At 42.4% G+C, this 25276-nt stretch overlaps 1 pseudogene; it reads right to left on the reverse strand.

Annotated features, from left to right (window-relative positions):
• Positions 1-227: 227 nt before the first annotated feature.
• LOC142440190 (KATNB1-like protein 1 pseudogene) lies at positions 228-24839 on the reverse strand (annotated as a pseudogene).
• Positions 24840-25276: the final 437 nt, after the last annotated feature.

Genomic DNA, 25276 nt, shown 5'->3' on the forward strand with positions numbered 1-25276 from the left:
GGCAACAATCTTCAGAGTGCACTGAAATGAAAGCTGCCCCTTTGGTATATTTTTCCACTTCCGTGAGAAGTAGATAGTTAGCATTTCATTAGTGGTTTAATTGTGTGATTTTAAAAAGAAGAAGGTTTTTGATTTCTTCCACCGTTCAAAGTTTTCAGAGGCGATATTTTTCTGGAATGTTCAGGGATATTTTGAACAACCAAACCTTCTTTAGTAAATGAAACTTCTCAATGCAATTGTAATAAATAAGCATCTACATTCTTAACCATGTTACCAGTGTTTCCTGGAGCCAAAGTAAGATGGTTTTCCTGTTACCACAATCCATTTAGTTGTTTTTTAAAAATCTGAATATATTCATCATTTAAAATTTTGATTTTGGATAATAAGTCTGACCACCACCTTTTTATGACTACTTGAAGCCAGTTTAAACCAATCATTACATATTTATCAAGTTTGCTTTTAAGCAGTGAGTTTACTAGAGGCAACAAGTCTGCCAAATGAGATGTATTGTTCTTCTTCCTGCAAACTCTTGGTGAGCACAGGAAGAGAATCCACCACAACTCCAAGATCTTCTAATCTCATCACATAGGCTCTCCATTCACTTCGACTTCTCTTCCTCCAGTTCCTCCAGAAGATAATAAATGTATAGTGACATTCAACCTCAAAGTTCCACTGAGCCAACTTGCGCCATTGTTTCATGGTCCTGAGAAACCTCCGAAATAAAGTCACTATATTTGATGATGAGCCTTCTGTCTGTCAAGAACCAGAATCCTTGGAGTTAATCAAATATGTTCAACTATGATGGGGTCGTTTTTTCAGGTAGGGGCCAGGACAAGGCAGTTCAGTTTCTTTATTTACTATGACACAGCCCCCACTTCTGGCCGACACTTCCTTTCTGCTACTCGAATTTGGGAAAGCTGACGTAGTGTTTCTGGGCTCTTCACAGTCCAACTGTTCTGTTTATGTAAGTAGCCAACAGCGTTGGAGAAGTATTCACCTCCTTCATGTTCTATCAGTGAAATTAGATTTCCTTTTTCTAGGTAGATCAATGGGATGATCCTCAATATTATTACAAAAGTTCTGCCTTTTAACATTGTGGGTTTCAGATGCAATATGCTCTTAAATACCGGTGCCTCATGGTACAGCCAGTCAAACACGGCCGGGGTGTGACCCACCGAGATCAATATTGAATTTCTGAGTAAACCGCAGTTGGTCAAAAGGTATTTTCTTTTAAAAATTTTAATGAATAATTTTATTGGGGGCTCCTACAACATCCCATACATCCATTGTGTTAAGCCCATTTGTACATGTTGTCATCATCCTTTACAAAATATTTTCTTTCTACTAGAGCCCTTAGTATCAGCTCTTCATTTTTTCTCCCTCCCCCATCCTTTCACCCTTATGAAGCCTTGATAAATTAGAAATGATTATTATTTTCGTATCTGACAGCGTCTGCTGTCTCCTTTTCACCATGGTTCTGTTGTTTGTCACTCATTGGTGGGGGGATGAGGGTGGTGATACGTCAATCATCACTATCGGTTTCCTCATATTTTTCTTTATTTAGTTTGCTAATATTTTGTCAAGGATTTGAGAGTGTAGGTTTATGAAATTTTATTCTGTAGGTTTTAAAAATAATATTGTTATCCAGATTTAAAATGAGGATAATGATGGCTTCATAAAATGAGTTGTGAAATGTTCCTTCTCTTACTCTCTCGAATAGTTGGGGTAAAATTGTTAAAATATTTGGGAGAATTCTCTAGCATTCCCTTTTTGTATCTGAAGTTTACCTTGTGGACAACTTTATAACTATGAATTCAATCTTGCTCATTGATATAAGGCTATTCAGGTTAGCGCTTTCTTTTTGAGTGAATTTTAGTAATTGCAGTTTCTCAAAAATATTGTCTATCTCATCTAAGCTGTCAAATTCATTAACATAAAGTTATTCATAATACTCCCTTGTCTTTTCAAATGTCATATATCTGTGATTATATTTATTCTTTCATTCCTAATGTTGGTAATTTGAATCATTTATCCTTTTCTCTTGATCAGCAGTATATACAGAAGTTTATTAATTTTATTGCTCTTTTCAAAGTATCAAGTTTTGATTTCTTTGATTTTATTATTTTTGTTTTCTATTTCAATAATTTACTCTTATATTATTTTCCTTCTATTTACTGTGAGTTGAATTTTCTTTGTATTTTGTAATTTTGTAAGGTAAAAACTTAGATATTGATCATCAATCTTCCTTCTTTTTAAATATGAGTATTTAATGCTATACGATTCTCTTTAAGCACCATTTCAGCTGAATCCTACACATGTTTGTTTTATTTCCATTTTGTATAAAATATTTTCCTATTATCCTTGTTTTTCTATTACCTCTTTTTTTCATAACCTTATTATTTGTAGTGGAAATGGGAATTTCTTGAATTTTCTGGTCTCTCTCTCCATCTCTGTGCATTTGAGACTCTGGAGCCACACTGTCTCAGGAATCCTGTTCTTTAGATGCAGCCAGCCTCTGGCTCTGGCTCTAGTCAAGGTCTAGCCCAGGTATATTTTGCAGACTCTACTTTGTATGAGTCGGAGAGCGTGAGTGTGAGTGTGTTTTCTCTGTCTCTTCTAGCAGTTTCTGCCTGTGTCGGAGCATGGCACTGTCCAGGACACAAGTGAGCTTCTTACCTCTTCTTCAGAAGCCGATGATTTTTGCATCACATCAGAGCAATTTATCAGATTGGGTGGATTTCATGCTTATCTTTCATGGCAAGTGATCACCATTTTATATTCATATAAGACCAAGATATAGATGGGATTCCCCAATTTTCCAACTCTTCTTTTAAACTGTGTCAGACTCAGCACTCCTGCACCACTGAAGAAGGTCTCTCAGGTCTTCTTCCCTGCCCTATACTTTCTCATGATTACTCTTTAGAGACTGATAGGCAAGAGCTATGAATTGGGGTGGGGACTCCTCTTGCATTGGTGACAATGGCTCTGAACTATCCTATCAGCCCACATGTTACCTTAGATCATGAGCATTTCAGTTGTTTCTTCCTTGTCATTATTGTTAGATGTCATTTAGGAAGTTCCAACAGTAGCTACCCTATGCCTAACATAACAGAACACTGCCCGGACATCCTCACAATCTGCTATTTCAGCCTGTCATGGCAACCACGGTGTCAATCCAGCTCATTCAGGATCTTCCTCTTTTTGGCTGGCTCTCCACATTACCAGCTGGAATAAGGAGGGCCAGAGAAGGATTGATGTATTTGAATTATAGTGTGGGGAAAGAATATTGGAAGTACTGTGGACTTTCAGAAGAACAAATAAATCTGTCGTAGAGAAAGTACAACCAGAGTACTCCGTAGTAGAGAGGATCGCGAGATACATAATCTTGTACTTTGGACATATCATCAGAAGGGACCAGTCTCTGGGAAAGGATTCATGTTTGTTGAAGTAGAGGGTTAGTGAAAAGGAGGTAGATCTTCCATGAGATGCTACAAAATGGGCCCAAACACAAGCCACACAAATTGAACCAAACATAACAATAATTGCGAGGATGGTGTAGGACTAGGCAGTGCTTTCTTCTATTTTACATAAGGGTATTATGAGTTGGAATGAAGTAAATGGGAACTAACAACAATATATTTTATCAAGCATGGTGTTCTGCTCCCTCCTGATCACAGGTCTAAAGTAGAAAAATGAAGTCTTGTCATTTTCACTTCTCTGGAACATTCTTTCTGCACAGATGAGCTCTCCTGGTAACCCATGGCTTAGTCAATAGTCTTTGCCAACACCACCATTCAAAATCAAAAATTCTTTTCCAACTCTCCTTGTTCAGATTTTGTATGCAGCTGAGGCGATTGAAAATACCAGGTTTGGGTCATGGACCCTTTCTTCGCCAAGGTGACACATTTGATTTTTGTTTTTACCGTTAGAGCTACCATGTCTTCTTTTCATGCCTGGCCAAAATTAAAGGTGTTTATGTGTCCCTTCGTTCACTTGGTTGCTTAGTGAAGTTAGCTTAATAATGGGATAAAAATTCTTTTTTTTAAGACTATTTATTTTATTTTTCTCACTATCTGTCTGGCACTTACCTTCTCTTATGTCTTTCTACATTTTAAGTGAAATCCTGAAGTCATTGTCAAAATAGAAATCTAATGATAGAAATAATTAAAAGTCTAGGTCATTTTACTTAGAAAAATAGTGATGAGTCATGAAAACCGTATATAAAGCAAATTTCAAATGAGGCAGGCACCAAGAACTTGGTATAGTATGCTCCAATCAAAATTTTAGTTAGTTAAAAAATATTTCATGGGCTTGACATTTCAATTCTTTGAAAAGATAATCCAAGTCTGATTAGAAGATTTATACTTTTAATTTCAATATTAAGGTTAGTTTTCTCTGGAATTTTAACTGTAATTATCCTTTACTAATACAAGCGGCTCTCTGTCAGTTTGTCAGACTGTGTTTGTTTCAGTGTTGCTATAATCTTGGAAGCTGTACCTTACATATTTCACTTCCAGCAGGGTCACTCATGATGAACAAGTCTTACTGAAACTTTAGCCTAAAACACACTAGAGAGAAAGACTGATAGTCTGCTTGCAACAATTAGTCAATGAACACTTTATGTTTAACAACAAAGCATTGCCCAGTCTCTTGCTAGAAATTGAGCTCCCCAGATCAAAAGTAACCCAAAAAAAAATGACTCTAGGACAGTGGTTCTCAATCTGTGGGTCACAATCCCTTTGGGGGTTGAAGGACCCTTTCACAGGGTCACCCAATTCATAACAATTTCAACATGACAGTGATGAAGTAGAAACAAAAATAACTTTACGGTTGGGGGTCACCACAACATGAGGAACTTGTATTAAAGGGTCGAGGTATTAGGAAGGTTGAGAACCACTGCTCTAGAAGAATTGATTTCTAAAAGTAGAATTATGATATGGGTGGAGTAAAGTCTTTGGAACTTCATTTGTTGATTTGGAATAACACAAAATGAGAAGAAGCAGATGCAAGTGTCCATTAATAATTATGCTACTAATGTGTGTGGATTGACACAATAGCCACAACAATGGGCTCAACTATACCAACATTCATGAATACAAGACAGGACTGAGCAATGATTTGTTCTGTTACACCTACAGTGGCCATAAACCAGAGCCAACTCAATGGCAACTAACAACAATAGCTACAGTGTAAGTACAATCTCTGCAAGACTAGAAAGCATGAAATCTAGAGTGAAGAGCAACAAGACCATACAATGTGCACAATAGACTATGGGAAAAGATTCAAATAACAGTATATTATTTCAAAGAAATGAAAAAATTGACTATCAACTTGATATGGAATGGGAAGAAGCCCCAAATTGGCAAAGAACTCCCCAAGAAGAAGGATAAAGTGGGAGGACTTATATTACTTGACTTTAAAACTTATTATGCAGCAATCATTGTCAACGTAGCATGGTTCTAGCATAAAGATAGATACATGGACCAATGGACAGGACAGAAAACCCAGAAATAAAAACAGCAGCCAACAGATAACTGATCTTTCATAAGGGTCCACAAAATATCAAATGGGAAGCAGATGCCCTCTCTAACAAGTGGTGCTGGAAAAACTGGAAATTACCTGCAGGAAAATGAAGCTAGACCCTTACCTCATACATAAGAACAAATTTAAGGTGAATCACAGACTTCAAGGTAAACCCTAAACTATCAATATTATTAATGAGAAAATTGAAACAAAGCTAAGAACCTTCACAAAGGAAATACATGGCTGTCAGAAATACTAAAGAATACACACTAGAGGAAGATAAACTAGACGAGTGGACCATACTAAAGATAAAACACTTGTGCACATTCAAAGACATCACCAACGAATAATAAGAGAGCACACACACTGGGAAAAGTTATTTAGCAATGACATGCACAAAGGGCTTATCACTAAAATCTACACAGTCCTGCAAGCTTACAATCAGAAAAAAATGAATTTTCCACTGAGGAGGTGGGCAAAAGACTTGAATGGAAGATTAACAAGGAAAGAACCCAAATGACCATTAAATATATGAGAAAATGTGCCCAATCATTAGCCATCTGGGAAATGCAAATTAAAACAACTATGAGATACCACCTACAACCCACAAAGATAGCCCAACTAGAAAATGTCAGGAAAAAAAAATCAGAAAACAAGTCATGTTGAAATACCACCTAACAACCCACAAAGAAAGCCTAATTAAAAAAAAATCAGAAAGCAAGAAAAGTTGCAGGGGGTGTGGTGAGATAGGAACTCTCATTCACTGCTGGTGGTCTCATAGATAAGTACAGCCCCTGGGGAAAGAGATTTGTCAATACCTAAAACAGATAGAAATTGAGTTACCTTATGTGGTAGTTATAGAATCATTTGTCAATTGGAAGATTAAATGTGTAGGGGTGGAGTCTATCCTACCAATCAGATCATAGCCAGTGAGGCCTCTGGGTGGGCATGGCCTTCTCCTGAGAATTCTGGAAAACCCTGCATTCTTCTCCTTGGAGATGGGAGATACTTCTCATTCTCTGCTCATTCCCTGGGAGACGTTACAGCTGACAAGACACACAGAACAATGCTAGTGCCTGGCGCTGGAGAAGCCACATGGACCTACCCTGATGCAAGCAAACCTCTGAAGCTGGAGAAGCCACGTAGCGACCCCTGCCAGCGCTGAGATGCTCACAACGCCACTGGATCCAAAGACTTTCTACCCACCGGCCTGTGATCATCCTGCTTACAGCGTCATTGCATGTGTTTCATGAGTCAGAAGAAGACTTTCTAGATTAGTATCGGACATATGGGCTAATATTGGGCTTATGGACTTGGACTGGACTGGGCTGGGATGCTTTCTTAATGTACAATTACCCTTTATATGAAACTATTTCTTATACTCATATGAGTTTCTATGGGTTTGTTTCTATAGTCTACCGACACTAACACACCTTATGTCCCAGCAATTCCACTACTGGGCATATACTCAGAAGAAATCAGAAACAGGTCATGACTAGCCTTCTGTGCTCCATTATTCATCACTACATAGTTCACAATCACAAAGAATTGGAAGCCCCTATATTTCCATCAATAGACTAAGGGATGTAAAAACATTGGTGCTGTATATACTCGAGTATAATCCGATGCACCTAATTTTACCACAAAAGCTACATTAAAATGTGATGAAAACCTCGGTTTATACACGTGTATATACACACAAAGGGTAACTATGTATCCCTACAAAGCAGTGATGAAAAGATAAAGCACCTCATGGAAAGAGTTGGAGGATATTATGTTGAGTGCAGTTAGCCAAGCACAAAAGGACAAGTACAACCTGGGTCCACTGAGGGAAGTTCACCCAGCAGGACAGGTACAGAATGAACAATATTCAGAACAAACAGTTCCTGGCCCGAGGACCAGCTACTCTTGCATGAGCCAGACCAAACCAAATGATGCAATAAAAGAAAAAAAAGGTGCAGAGAGCACCTGTGCTGAAAGGCATTCTCCCCTCAGCCCTGCCCCTATTCCTTTAAGGCCCACAGAGGGGCAGGGGAAGAAAAAGGATGGCAATGGGGGACAGGGCACTAATCCACTTAAGGTGAGGGTATTGTTTATGTCTCCACAGGAAAGAGAGAGAGAGAGTAGACCTCATTCCAGAGTGCCAACCATTGAGAGTGATGTTCCTGCTCAGAGCAGCTCAGTTCACAGAGAGGACTGCAGGGCTGGCCTCAGCTCAAGATATGATGTCCCTTCCCTAGAGGACAGTGTTACAGAAGACAGCACTGAAGATACACTTTGGGGAGAGTGGCTGGTCTGACCTGCCCACATGGAGGCAAACCACGAGGAGAGTGCAACAGACCAGTAATGGGAGCAAAGCCATGAAGTCCCTGAGGGATCCCGATTGAAGACTTCTTGGCACCTCATCTGGACTGGTTGGAGGTACTCACCAAGGAGCCACACAGAAATCATAAAGGTGTAATGAGGTGCAAGGAGGGGATGAACTAGACCACTCCATCCCTGACTGTGGGAAGAGCAATGGGGATTTGTAGAGGCATGCCCCTCAGTCAGGGATGAGGGAATAAAAGGGTATAAGTGCTATTAGGTAAGTGGGTCCCGGGATATGGAATCCTGAAAGACAAGGGGATTGGACTGAAGGATTATAGCAGGTCCTTTTTTCTATTTAACAGAGAGATACCCATCTACTCTGGGTCAGGATAAGACTTAGGTTTAGAACTATTTGTAGGGTCTGTCTTTCATTTCTCTTTTTCTTTCTTTTGATGTCTATCTATATCAGATAGGGAGGATGTAAGCAATCCTAAGGAGAGAGTGAAGGGACTGATGGTTCTGGGGATGTGTTAGTCTGGGTACATTAGAGAAACAAATCCATTGAAACCCATATGTATAAAAGAGAATTTCATATAACTGGTAAGTGCATATGAAGAAAACATCCCAACGCAGTGCTGCCCAAGCCCACAAGCCCAACATTAGCCCATATGTCCAACACCAACTCACAAAGTCACCCTCCATCTCACAAAACACATGCAATGATGCTGACTGCAAGAGGAAAGCCGAATCAGTAAACACGTAAGCATCTCAGTGCTGGCAGGAGTCTCCACACGGCTGCTCCAGCACCCAGAGCTGCATTGGGGTAGGTCCATGCGGCTTCTCCTCAGAGATATCTTGCAGGAAGTGAGCCTTGCCAGCTGAAGCAGGGAACTGGCTAAGGCAACTGCACCCTGGTCTGACCATCAGAAAGCAAGAGACCCAAGAACTAGAAAAGTGAGCCTCACCGAGCCATTTATCTCTCCGCTCTTCAATTAACCCCACATGTGTTTATTGGCCAGGTTGGCACAACAAACTTTATCTCAGGAGAGCTGGGGGGAGAACATGGGAGGGGAAAAGGTGGTGATGGTGAATAGTGAACTAATAACAATAGGGACAGGTGAATAGCAAGGTTTTAAAAATCGTTGATGAGGAGGGTGTAGTGTTCCTGGTCATGTTTGACCTACTGAAATGTATTTGAGAGGAATTACTGGGAGGTGAACGATGGGTAAACATGATAGTGGGGCAAGAGGAAAGAAAAAAGAGCAAAGAAGTGAAAGTAAAAATTATACACATAAGCATAAATATACATATGTATATATATGAAGATATGTGTACTTGTTTATGTATGTATATATATGTAAATACAATAAGGAAGCAGATGGACTTTGGGCCTCTACTTAAGTCTTTTCTCAATACAAGAATGGTTTGTTCTAATAATGTGGCACTGTATGATACTTTCCTGACAGGATCACTGAATTAAAATTGGGTGCATAAGTAATGTGATGAAGAAAGCTGATGGTGTCCGGCTATTAAAAGATACAGTGTCTGGGGTCTTAACGACTTGAATTTAGCCCACATGGAAGAAGAACATCAGGCTGTGTGATCACTGGGTGTTGATAGGATTAAGGATCAGGCACCAGAAGACCCCAAACACACAAATATATCGATACAACTGATGGTGGTTGGAGTGAAGATCCAAAGCCCATCTGTAGACAATTGGACATTCCCTCACAGAAGGGTCACAAGCAAAGAATGAGTCAGCCAGGATGCAGCATAGCACTGATGAAATACATCACATTCCTCTACTTCTTCAGTGCTTCCTGTCCCCCACTATCATGATCACAGTTCTACCTTACAAATCAGGCTAGATTGGAGCATGTAGATAGGTACAGATAAGAACTCTGGACACCAGGTCTGTCTAAATAAGATAGGCTGGATGAACAATCTGGAGGAGAAAACAACAGGACCAACAGTTCTGGGGGGATATGGGAGATGGGGAGATTGGGGAAAAGGTAGTGGTGTTAACAAACTCTAGGGACAAGGGAACAACAAGTGATCCAAATCGGTGGTGAGGAGTGTGTAGGAGGCCTGGTAGGGCATGATCAAGGGTAATGTAACCAAGAGGAATTACTGAAACCCTGGTGGGGACTGAGCATGATAGTGGGACAGGAGGAAAGTCAAAAGAAATAGAGGAGAGAGCTAGGAGGCAAAGGGCATTTATAGAGGTCTAAATAAAGGCATGTACATATGCAAATATATCTATATATGAGGATGGGCAAATAGATATATGTGCATATATTTATAGGTTCAGTATTAAGGTAGCAGAAGGACATTGGGCCTCCACTCAAGTACTCCCTCAATGCAAGAATATTTTCTCCTATTAAATTGGCATTCTATGATGCTCACCTTTCTGACACAACCACTGAAGACAATTGGGTGCATAAGCAAACGTGAAGAAAGTTGATGGTGCCCGGCTACCAAAAGATATAGTGTCTGGGGTCTTAAAGGCTTGAAAGTAAACAAGCAGCTATCTAGCTCAGAAGCAAGAAAGCCCACATGGAAGAAGCACACCAGCTTGTGCGATCATGAGGTGTCTAAGGGATCAGGTATCAGGCATCATCAGAACAAAAATATCTTACAATAGGGAATGAGCAGGGGAGTGCAGAGTGGAGACCCAAAGTCCATTTGTAGGCCACTGGACAACCTCTTACAGAAGGGTCTCGGGGAGGAGACAAGCCAGTCAGGATGTGATGTGGCAATGATGAAACACAACTTTCCTCTAGTTCTCAAATGCTTCCTCCTCCCCCACTATCATGATCCCAATTCTACCTTACAAATCTGACTAGACCAGAGGATGTACACTGGTACAGATAGGAACTGGAAACACAGGGAATCCAGGGCAGATAATCCCTTCAGGACCAGTGGTGAGAGTGGCAATACTGGAAGGGTAGAAGGAGGGTGAGTTGGAAAGGTGGAACTGACTACAAGGATCTACATGTGATCTCCTCCCTGGGACAACAGAAAAGTGGGTGAAGGGAGATGTTGGACAGGGCAAGATATGACAAAAGAATAGTTTATAAATTATCAAGGATTCATGAGGGAGTGGGGAGTAGGGAGGGGGGTGGGAAATGAGGACCTGATGCCAGGGGCTTAAGTGGAGAGCAAATGTTTTGAGAATGATGAGGGAAATGAATGTACAAATGTGCTTTACACAATTGATGTATGGATTGTGATAAGAGTTGTATGAGCCCCTAATGAAATGAATAAAAAAGAAAATAGCTCTGGACACATAGAATCCAGGACAGATAAATCCCTCACGAACAGTAATGGGAGTAGGATAGGGGTAGGTGGAGGGAGAAGGGGGAGAAACGGGGACTTGAGTACAATGATGCACATATAACTGAGACAGTGGATGGTATAACATATGAAAACAATAATAATTTATAATTTATCAGGGGGCCACAAGTGTGGGAGGGTGGGGAAGCAAGGGAAAAAAGAGTAACTGATACCAAGGGCTCAAGCAGAAAGAAAATGTTTTGAAAATGATGATAGCAAAATATGTACAAATTTGTTTGATAAAATTGATGTATAGATTGCTATAAGAGCTGTAAGAGTCCTCAATAAAAGGAGTTATTAATGAAAAGAGAACACATATAGATATGTATATATGCATATATATAAGTATATCCAGATAGGTATATTTGTTTATGTATGTATATATGTAAATACCACAAAGAAGCTGATGGACTTTGGGCCTCTACTTAAATTTTACCTCAATACAAGAATGATTTGTTCTAATAATGTGACACCGTGTGATTCTCACCTTCCCGATATGATTGCTGAAGACAAAGTGGGTGCATAAGCAAATGTGTTGAAGAAAGTTGATGGTGCCCGGCTATCAAAAGATATAGCATCTGGGGTCTTAAAGGCTTGAAGTTAAACAAGCGGCCATCTACCAGGGAAGCAACTAAGCCCACATGGAAGAACACCAGCCTGTGTGATCATAAGGTGTTGATGGGGATAGGTATCAGAAATTCAAAAACAACCAATCAAATTGACATAAAGGAGTGTGGACAAAGTGGAGATCCAAAACCCAACTGTAAGATAATTGGACAGTCCTTCGCAGAAGGTCACATGGAAGGGGTGATAAATACAGGGAGCGATGTAGCACTGATGAAACACATTATCCTTTAGTTCTTTAATGTTTCCTCACTTTACTATTACGGTCTTTGTTTCACCTCATTAATCTTGTTAGACCTGTGTATGTTCATTTGCATAATTAGGATTATTTGATACATGAAAGCCAAGATACAGTAACAGAAGTCTTTAAGATCCCAGGTACTATATCTTTTGATAGCTGAGCACCATCAAGTTTCTTCATCACATTTTCTATGCACACATTTTGTCTTCAGCGATCATGTCGGGAAGGTGAGCATCACAGAATGCCAGGCTATTAGAACAAAGTGTTCTGGTGTTGAGGGAGGATTTGAGTTGAGGCCCAATGTCCATTTGCTACCTTAATTCTTAACATATACATATAAGAGCATAAATCTATTTCCCTATAGTTATATATAAATATGTTTACATATGTACATGCCTGGGTCAAATGACCCTTTCACAGGGGTTTCCCATTTCATAGCAGTAGCAAAATTACAGTTATGAAGTAAGAACGAAAATAATTTTATGGTTTGGGGGTCACCACACATGAGGAACTGTATTAAAGGGTTGAGGCATTAGGAAGGTTGAGAACCATTGATTTAAACTTCTATAAATGCCCCTTCCCTCTATTTCCTTTTACTTTCCTCTTGTCCCACTATCATGTTCGGCATTCATTTGGGTTTCAACAATTCCTCTTGGTAACATTGTTCTTGATTAAGCTCCACCAGACATCCTGCACACAATTACTTTTAATATGATCCAACTATTGAATTGTATGATATATGAATTATGTCAATAAAGCTGTTTTTAAAAGTAAGTAAATAAGTAAGTAGAATACTAAGTGAATGTGGCCTAGAAACCAGAGAGAGAAATTGTTACATGAATGAGCCCTTTTTAGTTGATTGATTTATTTTTGATTAGGGGCTAACATGATAGGGAGTTGAGTGGTATACAGGAATTATTATAACGCTCTGGACACACATAACTTGGATTTGAGTTCTAACTATACTAACAAGGTGTTCGAGAGAGTGATGAGATTTGATCTATATTTTACATAGATTGCTCTCCCTGCAGTGTGGATGATCCCTTGGAAAAGAGAAGGCAGAAAGGCCACAGCCACACTGTGCACTTCCATGGAATAGATGTTGCTAGGTGCAGTCCTGTCAGTTCTGAATCACAGAGAAAGAATGAAACACTGCCTGGTCCTGTGCCAGCTTCGCAATTGTTCTAATGTTTGAGCCCATCCTTGCTCCTGCGGATCATTCTGATTGTACTTCTTCCAAGCCAGATTTGTTTGTTTATTTATTTTGGCAATCCATGGTATTTTGTTTTTGCTAGCACTATAATTCAAATGCATTGCTTATTTTGTAGTTTCCCTTAGTCAATGTCCAACTTTATCATGTATGTGAGGCTATGCTGAGTGACATATCACAGCTTGGGTCAGGAGCATCGTGGTCCTCACAGTAGCATCTTCACTTTTCAACACTCTAAGGAGGTCTCGTGCAGCAGATTGAGCGAATGCAATGAGTCATTTGGTCTCTTGGCTGCTGCTTGCATGAGCATTGATTATGGATCCAAGCAAGATTAAATCCTTGACCACTTCAATTTTTCTGTTTATCATGATCTACCTATTGGTTCAGTTGTGAATATTTTTGTTTTCTTTACATTTAGTTGTGATCCATATTGAAGAATGCAATGCCTGATCTTCATCAGCAAGTGATTCAAGTAGGGGAGGTGTGGTAGTTACACAATTTTGTGTCAACTTGTATATAAAAGTATAGGGGGGAGAAAGGTGGGGTAGAAAGGGGGAACCGATTACAAAGATCTACGTATAACCCCCTCCCTGGGGGATGGACAACAGAAAAGTGGATGAAGGGAGATGTTACAATGTGTAAGACATGGCAAAATAATAATTTATAAATTATCAAGAGTTCATGAGGGGGTGGGGTGAGGAGGAAGGGGAAAAACTGAGGTGCTGATTCCAAGGGCTCAAGTAGAAAGCAAATGTTTTGAGAATGATGATGGCAACAAATGCACAAATGTTCTTGACACAATGGATGTATGTATGGATTGAGTTAAGAGTTGTATGAACCCCCAGGAAAATGATTTAAAAAAAAGTATAGGGATAATATTCAACCTGTTAATGAGGCCTGATGATACCTCCTTGTGGGCGTGTCCTTTTCATAAGGAGTGCCCTGGGAACCTCACCTTTTGTTTCCTGTCTTCAACTTCCTGCTGGCTTATCCTGGTTGCTACAAGAGCCCTGGATATGGGTCCACCGCCATTGGATCTACAAGACTTTGCACCTCCGAGCCCGTGATCTTCCTGCATTCTGCATCATTGCATATGGCTCTGTCAGTCTGAAGAGGGACTTTTGTACTAGTATTGACTTATAGACTGGGCTGAGATGTTTCCTTGTTACATAATTACTTCTTGACACAAAGTTCCTTTTTACACCTGTGAATATGAGTGTCTCTGGATTTGGGTCTCTAGTCAGCCTGGCCTAACATGAGAGGCAAAGGCTTCCATTCTCCCTCCCTACTTCTTTTCCTGTCTTTCTTCTTTCCTCAGTTAGTCCTTCCCTCCCTCCCTCTTTCCCTTCTTTCTTTCTACAGTTCTTTCTGGAGTTTCCACTATGTGGCAGCAATGTGTGAGACACTGGGACTGTTTTGATACGCCACAGTTCGTGAACTCTGCTCTTGTTGAACTTGCTATTAATGCCCCTCTTGCTCCTTGGACCGTGGGACTATCTGTGCACACTATCTTTCTTGAACATTATCTGACAGCAACTCAGTAAACTAGACAAGCTCTCCTGGGGACTCATAACTGGAACAAAAAGCCGTGCAGGGCTAAGAGGCATAACTTTCAGTTGTCAAACACTTCTAGTATCTTTCTTCCCTGGGCACCTTCCCATGACCTCTTCCCTCCCATTGCAAAGGAGAATAACAACTGTGTACATGTTGGGGTGTCAAACGAATATGGGGGTGAAAGGGTAGGCATCTGAACTTTTTGCTTGTTGAAACTTCTACATCATAGGTTCTCAAACTTATTTGGCTATCACCCCTTTGTCAGAAGAAAAATATAGCCAATCTGTTACCCCAGCTAGTAAAAACTTTCACACTATGGTCCATAATCCAAGATAAAACATAGGCATCTGCTTTTGCATGAAATTCCGGATGTAGCCATATTATTTCTCAAATAGTAAAGAAAGAGGGTACAAACCTTTTTCAAATGAAACCATAACCTAATTTCTATCTTTAATTATCTAATAGAGACTTGTGAAAAGAACTCTCAAGAAAGTTGGCTGGATGGACGAAACACACAACATTCCTCTAATTCTTTAAGGTTTCCCCACCACCCCCGCACTATCATGACCCCATTTGTACCTTACAAATCCAGCTAGATCAAGAGCATATATGCTGGTACAGATAAGAGTTCTCAACACAAAGAATTCAGGACAGATAAACTCCTCAGGAACAGTAATGGGAGGAACAATACCATGAGGGTAGGGGGAGAAAGGGGGATCGATCACAATGATTGATGTATAACGGCTCCCCCACCCCCCAACGGGTACGAACAACATAAACGTGAAGGGAGACATCGGACAGCGTGATATATGCAAATAATAATAATTTATAATTTACGAAGGTTTCACGAGGATGGGAGGGTTGGGCAGAGAAGGAAAAAGAGGAGCTGACATCAAGGACTCAATCTGAAAGAAAATGTTTTGAAAATGCTGATAGCAACATATGTGCAAATGTGCTACATGCAATTGATATATGGATTGTTATGAGAGCTGTAAAAGCCCCCAATAAAATGATGTATTTTAAAAAAGAAAGGTGGCTAGGTGGATTAAACTCTACCTCTCCTCTAAAGCCTAGCCAGGGAGGGGATTCAAGATGCAAAAGGCAGAAGAGAGTTTCGCCCTCCTACTTTCTATGAAGGAGCCCCTGACCCGCTGGGCCTGTCAGTTTGTCATCCGGTGGTGGCTTTTGTGGTGATGTGATCTGGAAGCTCTGCCCCTGGCATTTCAAACATCAGTAGGGTCACTCAGGTGGATAGGTTTCAGTGGAGCTTCCTGACCATGAAAAATTAGGAAGAAGGAATAGATGGTCTGCTTCTGAAGGATTACCCACCGAAAACCTTATGAATAGGAACTGTAAGGTTGATGCTGGAGTGGGCAGTGTTTGGCTCTGCTGTACATAGACAGGCACCCTGTGAATCAGAGCAGGCTCACTAGCCCCTAAGCAGGACAATAACAGAAGGAGTCCTGGCATCACCGTGGTTGAGTGCTAGGCAGTTAACAGCTACTTTGTGGGAGAAGGACGTGGCACTTGCTTCTGTAAAGAGATTGCAGCCTTGGAAACCCCTTGGCGGAGCTCCAGTCTGTCCTCGAGGCTTGTTCTGATTTGGAATCAACTAGAGGCCAGTAGGTTTATTTTGTGTCAGGAGCCCCTAATTGGCACAAATGGGTAAGCCCTCTACTACCAACTAAAGGTTATTGGTTCAAATCTACCCAGGGGTGTCTCAGGAGAAAGACCCAGCAAGCTGCCTTTGAAAGGCCCTGCAAACCCTCTGAAGCTCGGCTTTCCTCTGCACACACTGTGGGTGCCGCAAACCAGAACCAGCTCACAGCAGAGGGCTGGGTGTTGCTGTTTAGGTTGCACCTGTCAGAGGTCCACTCACCTGGAAGGAAGGCTGTGAGCAGACTGGCAAAAGACAGGAAGGAAAATCAGTGCAAGCCATTTCCTGAAGAAAACAAGGAAGTGATGAGATCCTCCCTTTTAGAATATGGTTTATACCCCCAATATAAATAGAAGAGAAAACAGAATAGAAAAGTAAAATAAATTTTGCTAACGAGTAGGGCGACATAACCGGGGCTCCGCTTGTCGCCCCTCTGCTCTCACCTTCACATCTCTGGCAAGCCTTCCAGCCTAGTCCTTTAAGGAGCCCAGCCGGAGTCCTGTTCCATAAGGACGGGCTAAGAAGATGGTGCAGAAACCCTTTTGCTGTCGCCTGAGCGAATGGTGCAAACGATCAACAAGATTGTATATTACTGAAAGGCTGGAGGTTGGTGGTCACTCTGAGGAAGGTCTTATGACCTACTCCCAGAATATCAGCCACTGAAAATAGAGCACAGTGCTACTCTGACATACCTGGAGTTACCATGACTGGACAGTAACTGGTTAAATTTTACTTAAGAAGAAGGACGAGGTGATTCACTTCTTCAGGATTACCCAGTGAGAACTGGGTCATAAGTGAGAGCGTTAGCTAATAAAACTACTTTACATACACACCTTTGCCTTCCATCCTGTAACACGAGTGCTGTTATGTGTGTCTGAGGAGGAAATGGGATCTCAGAGTGCCTAAGTAATGTTCCTAAGCACTAAGTAGCAAATCTTGGCTTCAGATTTAGAGCCAACACCAAATAATGACTTCATCTCTCTCTCATTCTTTGACAAAGTCTCTTCATTTTTTGTCAAGAATAGGAATGGTTTAAGGAATGTTTAGATAGAAGAAAGGGGGGAAGAAAAAAACGGGGAAGAGGAGGAGGCAGGGAGAAGCAAAGGCTTTAGGCTTGTGACGAAGAGGAAATTGTGTCAAAGGATAAAATCCCAAGAGAGTAAGTGTGAAGAAAGGAAGGCCATGGGCAATCCAAAGACGCGATCACCAGGAGGAGAGGGAGCGAGCAGAGGAACTAGCTGTTGTCGCTGCTTAGTGAAACCAGAACAGATGTTCTTGTTCTATTGCTAGCTGATCATTTCACCATTTAGAACCAGGTGAATGAATGTTTTCCAACAAGCAGGCAAACACAGGCAACTTAAAAAAAATCATTTTATTGAGGGCTCATACAACTCTTATCACAATCCATCCATCTATCCATTGTGTCAAGCATATTTGTACATTTGTTGCCATCATCATTCTCAAAACATTTGCTGTCTACATTTTGGTATTAGATCCTCATTTTTTCCCTTTCCCTTCCCACCCTCCCTTCCTCACGAACCCTTGATAATTTATAAATTATTATTAATTTTCCATGTCTTACACTGTCTGATGTCTCCCTTCACTCATTTTTCTGTTGTCTGTCCCCCAGAGAGGGGGGTTATATGTAGATCACTGTGATCCATCCCCCCTTTCTCTCCCACATTCCCCTTATCTTTCTGGTATCTCTACTCTCATTATTGGTCCTGAGGGGGTTATCTGTCTTGGATTCCCTGTGTTTCCAGTTCCTATCTGTACCAGTGTACATCCTCTGGTCTAGCCAGATTTGTAAGGTAGAATTGGGATCATGATAGTGGGGGTGGGGGTGGTGGAGAAAGCATTAAAGAACTAGACGAAAGTTGTATGTTTCATCGGTGCTATATTGCACCCTGACTGGCTCCTCTCCTCCCTGTGACCGTTCTGTTAGGAAATGTCCAGTTGCCTACAGATGGGCTTTGGATCCCCACTCCCCACTCCCCCTCATACAATGGTATGATTTTTTGTTCCTTGATGTCTGATACCTGGTCTCTTCTACACCTCATGGTCACACAGGCTGGTGTGCCTTTTCCATGTGGGCTTTGTTGCTTCTCCGCTAGATGGCCACTTGTTTATCTTCAAGCTTTTAAGACCCCGGATGCTATATCTTTTGATAGCCGGACACCATCAGCTTTCTTCATCACATTTGCTAATGTACCCGCTTTGTCTTCAGCAATCATGTCGGGAAGGTGAGCATTATGGAATGCCAGTTTAATAGAACAAAGTATTCTTGCATTGAGAGAGTACTTGAGTAGAGGCCCAGTGTCCATCTGCTACCTTAATATTAAACCTATAAATATATGCACATAGATCTATTTTGCCATAATCGTATATAAATATTTTACATTTGTACATGCCTGTATTTAGACCTCTATAAATGCCCTTTGCCTCCTAGTTCTTTCCTCTATTTCCTTTTACTTTCCTCTTGTCCTACTATCATGTTCAGCCTTTATTTGGGTTTCAGTAATTCCTCTCAGTTACATTGCCCTTGATCAAGCCCTACCAGGTCTCCTACACCCGCCTTGCCATCAATTTTGGATCACTGTTGTTCCTTGTCCCTGGGTTGGTTAACCCCCACTTCCTTTCTCCTACCTCCCCATCTCCCATGTCCCCCCCAGAACCATTGGTCCCATTGTTTTCTCCTTCAGATTGTTTATCCCACCTATCTTATCTAGATAAACCTGCAGAGATAAGAATATGCACAAAAAACATGACAGAGTAAAACAAAACAACAAACGAAAACAAAACAACAACAAAAAAAAAAAAGAAAAGAAAAAGAAAGAAAAGCCGGTAAATAGTTCAAGGTCTGTTTGTTGACCTTTAGGAGTGTTTTCTAGTCGAGTCTGATGGGGTGTCACACCCTGGTCCCAGATATTTTTGGTACTCCATGGGGACTTTGTTGTTCTGATCCCCTTGCTGTCCTGTTGCACACCCTTAGTGTTTCACCTCAGTGTGGTCAGGTTAGATAGGGCACAATTCCCACACTGTGTCTCCAGTGTTGTCCCCTGTAGGGCTATGGATCAGTGAGGGATATCATGTCTCATAGTGGGGCCGGCCATGTAGTCCTCTCTGTGCTTTGACTGTTTTGAGCAGGGATATTGTCCTCAGTTCTTGGTGGGCCAGGATGTGCTCTACTCTCTCTTCTCCCTTCATTTGCTCCTGTGTGCTCTGATCAGACATGTCCCTCTCCCTGAGCTGTAGCTTCAGTGCTGGCCTCTGAAGTGAATTCTTCTGCGGGGAGTGGGGACTATTCACATAGTTGGGATTGGGGCTGGCCCCTCAGACCTCCCTACTGGTTCTCTGTTCCATGCTGTTATGTTATATTCACGTCTTGGGGCATCCGGTGAAAGTCCGTTCCCTCTTTTCCTGTGGAAATATAAATAATACCCTCCCCTTGGGGGGGGGGTTAGTGACCTGTTCACCCCCAACACCCATATCTCTCTCTCTCTCTCTCTCTGTCTCTCTCTTTCTTTCCCCTCCTTTTTAGTTGGCTACCATAAGTATCGCTGGATGTGGTCTGGCTCCTGCCATACTACCTGGACCTCACCCCCAGAAAGTGTGAATACAGGAGCTTTCCCCCTATGCCCCCTTTGCATTTGTTTGCATCCCCTCAGCTGACTCATGCACAGGCAACTGCTTTAGGACACAGTAATCCCCATAGGTGGCTTCCCCAGGAGTAGGAAGTCTTTTGAGGACTCAGCTCATGCGAGTCAGTACTGTGGTCATCTCCTGGCCTGGGTGGTGGTTCTCATGCCCATCCAAAGACGGCTGCGTGCCCACTGTCTGCCCTTTAGCCAGGGTGCTGAAATGGCTGGCTGCGTCTTGGCTGTGTTATAATCTATGAGCCAACAGTGCAGTGGGCAGACACAGGGAAAACTCAGGAGCCAAGAAGCTGTCTGTGGGATGTCTTGTTCTCACAAACAAAGAAACAAAACAGGGAGAAGAAACCAGTAAGCAATCTATCAACTTTGGTTGGTTTCTGCCATTGGCTGGCCCACTGGTGTGGGACCTGTTGCCAAGATGAGTAATGGGTACATTTTCTCACTTTAATACTGGTCACAAACATCTAGAGCTCCTGCTCTAGTTGAGAGGGGGAATATCTCCCCCTCCTTCTCTGCTCCTTTACCAACTTCCTCAGTCCTCATGCCCATTTCCAATCAGCTTCAGCTTCATCAAGTCTATCCAGGCGCTGAGGTTTCATCTGTGTCTTGTAGCGTGGCACATAGCGTTCCAGTGTGTGCGTGTACCAACATTTCTTTGTCCATTCTTCTACCGGCGGCATTCAAGTTGTTCCCATTATCTTGCTATTCTGCAGTGTCCTGGTGAACGTGGAGTGCATATGTCTGCTTGTGGTAAGACGCTTACTTCTTTAGGGCATACACCCAGCAGAGGGACCAAGACAAAGACTTCAGACCGAGGGGAACAGATGTTGGAGATTGCCACAGGGTGGGGGCAAGGTAGGGAAGAGAAGCAATATACTAGAGGGGTGACAGGTATTAATTTGGGAAGAGGGGAAGACAGTGATCTCCAAAAGGGAAAAGAGGAGTCAAAAGGGGCATGGAGTAGGGGCAGGGTGGGGGCCTTGATAAGTACTTTAAGCTGTTGAATACAAAATGGATGACCTGAAACATAGCCTCCCATCCAAATCACAGTAAAGAAATTGTTTAAAAAAGCAATTAGCATGCATGGCGACGTCACCCAAGTTCTGGGTGGAGCTGAGACACAGCACCTATGCACGTTATCGCAGAGCACGTACGTGGGTGGGGTCTCTACTGGAAGCACCTGTTCTACATGACTAAAGGGCAGATCTCTCCCTCACTCTCTGCTTCAACTCCTCTTTCTGACCTATCTCGGGACATTTTCTCCTTTACCTACGACTTCCTCAGGCAAGGGAAGTGGGGGTCACAAGATAGGAGTGTTGAAAAGCTTTGAGTCTTCTAGGGGGAGAGGAAAGAGAAACATGGATGACTTGTGATAGGCCAGGCTGTCCACATACCTTGTCTCATTTGGGTCTCCCCCAACTCTGAGGTGAGCATGATCAGCTTCATTTACAGAAGAAGCACTGAGGTTAAGAGAGATGGCATTGCCTGTCCAATTTTTTCCTACGCCTTTGTCATCCCTGGGAACATGCATTGGGGTTACTTGTGGAAACTTACTATTCTTAATGACCATGAAATCGATTCCAGCTCATGGCAGCCCTATGTGTGGCAGAGTGCTGTGGGTAATGTAACTGTGGGAAGCAACCGAGGACAGGAAAGTAGGGAGAGGGAGGATGAGCAAATGAAAAAAGCTGAGATAAAAAGCATTCAGATTGGATGAAAACCCAATAAACAGTGCTGTAGCTTTTCAGTTGACTGTCACCTGATCAGACCCTTCTGATCCTTCTTCAGTTCCAGGTGCATGCTGGCCAGAGACTAGCACGTGACCTGGCCTAGTTTCCTACCAACAGTGACATGAGTGAGATGCCCAGAACCTAATGATCAGATCCCAAACCCTGGGTTTCTGTATCAGGACCTTGTGTTCCCACGAGAAAAATGCATGGCCATTTTAAAGTCATCTGATCATGTTCTAGCTAACCAAACAACAAATAGTTGATATCGATCAGATGAACTTTATTTTCTTTTACCTTATTGTGGAACCCATTTATGTAAACCATACTCCTTCGTTTTCAGAACTACCAAGCAGTGTTTGATGCTAGAAGGTAAGACCCAGCAGTTGAAGGTTAGTCTTTTGGGGACAGGTTCCTTATTGTGAAGTGGAACATGGGTTCTTTTCTAAATAGTCCCACTGTGTTTACATTTTCTGCATCTTAAATCCAGTTGTAGAATTTTAAACCTCACTCTCGCCCGGACATGTTTGATGACCAATGTTTCTTTGACAGTGTGTGCTCCTTTGGTGGTTTAGTTATTGGTTTTCTTGGCATGGAAGTATCCTGTGACCCGGCTCATAGGCTTCCTTTGAAAGCTGCTTCTCTTGAATGGAAGTGGTATCTTTAGCCTTCATGTGGGCCATTGTCCATGGACGTCCCTGGCACCCAGTGATGCACAGCTCTGAGCTTTATTTAGACGTGTGCTCTCGAGTTGATTTTATTAATACTATTGTCCACCCACTTATAATTTGGGGAATGAGATATGGTGGAGAGATTGAGGTGACAATGAAAAATGTGGCCTCTGGGTTGGGGGAGGGACTACTTATAGCTTAAATTTTCTACCCTCAGAGGAACTGAAACAAACCAAGCAAAGAAAAATAGAATTTTCCCCGCCCTCTTATTCCCCATACTATAAATTATATCGACCTTGTGATCTCATTTTACATCTTTTGTCTTTCAAGCCTTTCCTTTCTCTGTCGTCTCCTCTAGAGTCCTCACCTAATTTCCTCCATTTCCATTTCTGAACGGGTCTCCCACAGTCTTGTACACGTCAGTGTAGAGAAGTCTGCAATACATATAGAATCTGGAATTTGGAAGGAACTTTCTAGTATTGTGGAAGGCAGAAATATCAACAAAGCTTTGCATACTTTGGCTTTGCATCATGTTTTCGTAAGGGATTTTCTATGCGCCATTCCACCTGATCCTTTTACCTGCTCCTTGTATGGGCGTGGGCTGGCGTGCTGCTATCCTTCGACTCACTGTACAGATGAAGAAACGGAGGCTCCTACTGGTTGATGTGAGAGCAACTGTGAGGATGATATAGAAATGGGCGGTGTGTCATTCTGTTGCACATATGATCACTGTGACTCAACCAACTTGAAGACATTTAACTACAGCAACAGGGCATGTCTGGCACCTAACTGGCATCAAAAGCCACGTCAGAGGGTATCAGGCATGACAAAGGGAGGGCGGAGAAGTGAGGTCATTCCTAGGGCTACTCCTATTGCAGTACATCAGAGACTGGCTGTTTTGGTTAAGTTGACGGCCAGCTCTGACCCAGGTATTCTGCTGATTTCATTTTCCAGGTATAATTTGGCTCCAAGCTCTGAGTTCCTCAGGCAGAGAAATGGCACCACCATTGCCCGAAGCAAGGAGGCATGGGATCTTCTGGCACCCAACCCACACGGCCCTCCCCAGACCTGTGCAGGTTGAAAGCTAAGCTGGGTTTCCCAGTGCCTGTGCTTCGCACGCTAAAGCCAGCTGCTTCCCTCCATGTCTCCCTTCCCTCCATTCTGTACGAAGAATTATCCATTTCCCAACTGTAGCTTCTTGTATTCCTTTTCAGAAAAGAGGATGAACGTGGCAAAGGAGCCATTAAGTCGGTGTACAGGAGCCAGGCCCTGTACTAGGCACATGGGTACCGAGACAAGTGAGGCATCTAGTTCACTTTAGAGGATCTTACAGTCCAGTGGGATGGGTGGTCAGCCACACAGGAAATGGGCTAGGAATTGAATTTGACTTCAAGTAATGGGGAATCAACACAATAATAATCTAAATTAGAAAGAGATTTTTTTGTTTGTTTGGGGTTTTTTTTGGGGGTCCCCAAATGACTTGAAATTTAGAGCTGGGTGACCCAGCGTTGTTCTTGCCACTCTGAATGTCACCAGGGACTCAGGCCCTTCTCTTCTTCGGTTGGGTCATTGTTTGTGGGATTGCTTTGGGCTCGTAGGTGGCTCTTGCAGACCCAAACTTCCTGTTTCATTCAGGAAGTGGCAGAAAGGGTAAACGTTGAAAGGTACGTGCTAACTGAGCAGCACACCCACTTCAAACTGTCTCATGGAAGCCCCATCCCACCGTACTGATACCCCACCGTACTGATACCCATTTCATTGGCTACCTTCTCTACAAAGGATGCTGGGAGAGTTTGGTTTAGTTTAGTTTAGTTCTTATTTTTAAGCTGAGCACATTGCCATCTACAACAACACGGTCTCTGTTCTTCTAGGAGAGAAGAGACAAGAAGGGAAGAGAAGAGAAGAGAGTAGGTTCGTAGCAGCCTGAGCTACGTTGGGTACATTCTTTGCATTGGGGTGTGCTGGGCTCTATAATGAAGCTGCTCCTCGCTTCAGTGTTCTCGCCTTCAGAGATGATAACGAGGCGACCTTGGAGTAAATCAGCTGCAAGATGGCTGTGGACGTTCAATGAGAGAATGCACGTCAAGGGCTTTGACCGGAGAGGTGTGAGCCTGGTGATGGTGACGATGACAAGCACGTATACAGATCCTGAATTGTTTGGGGCTGTTTCCCATCTCCAGCACAATTTTGGCCAGGCTATTTAAGATTCCGTTGTTCTTACTGATAAAATCAGGTGAGTGTAGAATCTGCCTTTTTGACTTGCGGTCAGATTGAGATAATTCATGGGGAGTGTTCACCAGAGTTTCGATCTGTAAGCCTGTATCAAACCCCATGTTTCAGTTGGCTGCCACTTCCCTTCCGACGCCAGCCACACACCCAGCATCTTTTTCTCTGACCCTACTCACGCTGAGCTCATAGGCACAAAGAGACATGCTGCCTTCCCACGGGCACGGACCCAGGAAGCACATGACATTTCTATGTCCAGAGCCCTTATGGGGGGTGGCCTCATTCATTAGGCCTAATTGGAAGAATCATGCACCCCCCTCTGAGGTTAGCTGGTATCACATAGGTCTCCCGGTCTGATGAGCTGCCACTTGAGTCACACCTCATCAGCAGAAACCTCGAGGCCTCATCCCAGAAACTAGAGTCGCTGGGGAAAGGAACTGAAGACAAAGACCACATTTTTGGGGGTAAAGTTAATTTAAAACCCACATGGGCATATCACATGTGCTCACGGAACATCATTCATTTTCCTATGGAAGACTGGGCA

Source organism: Tenrec ecaudatus, chromosome 2, assembly GCF_050624435.1.
Source record: "Tenrec ecaudatus isolate mTenEca1 chromosome 2, mTenEca1.hap1, whole genome shotgun sequence".
Lineage (NCBI taxonomy): Eukaryota > Metazoa > Chordata > Mammalia > Afrosoricida > Tenrecidae > Tenrec > Tenrec ecaudatus.